This window comes from Buceros rhinoceros, unplaced genomic scaffold, assembly GCF_000710305.1.
Source record: "Buceros rhinoceros silvestris isolate BGI_N320 unplaced genomic scaffold, ASM71030v1 scaffold6243, whole genome shotgun sequence".
NCBI lineage: Eukaryota > Metazoa > Chordata > Aves > Bucerotiformes > Bucerotidae > Buceros > Buceros rhinoceros.
This window is the reverse complement of record NW_010402938.1, coordinates 53678-53971: the sequence shown is the minus strand read 5'-3', so window position 1 is coordinate 53971 and position 294 is coordinate 53678.

The window sequence follows — 294 nt, the reverse complement described above, 5'->3', positions numbered from 1 at the left end:
TATATATACTTAAGGATTTTCTATACCCAGTGAATCGGGAGCACATGTTACATGTAAATACACGTCAAGGGTGCGCCCACATGTTATATCCTTATCACAAGCCAGTGAACAGTAGTCACTGCACACGTACCAAACCCAATTTCCAGCGCCTGTGTATTGCCATTTGGAACGAGATGATACAACCCTCTTTGCCAGAGCAGTTTTGTGAGCTTCAGCGGCTGGTTCAATTTCTGTGTACAAAGTGAATTTAAAAAGTGGGGGTCCAAAATTCCTCGTATACTTTTTATAAAAAAA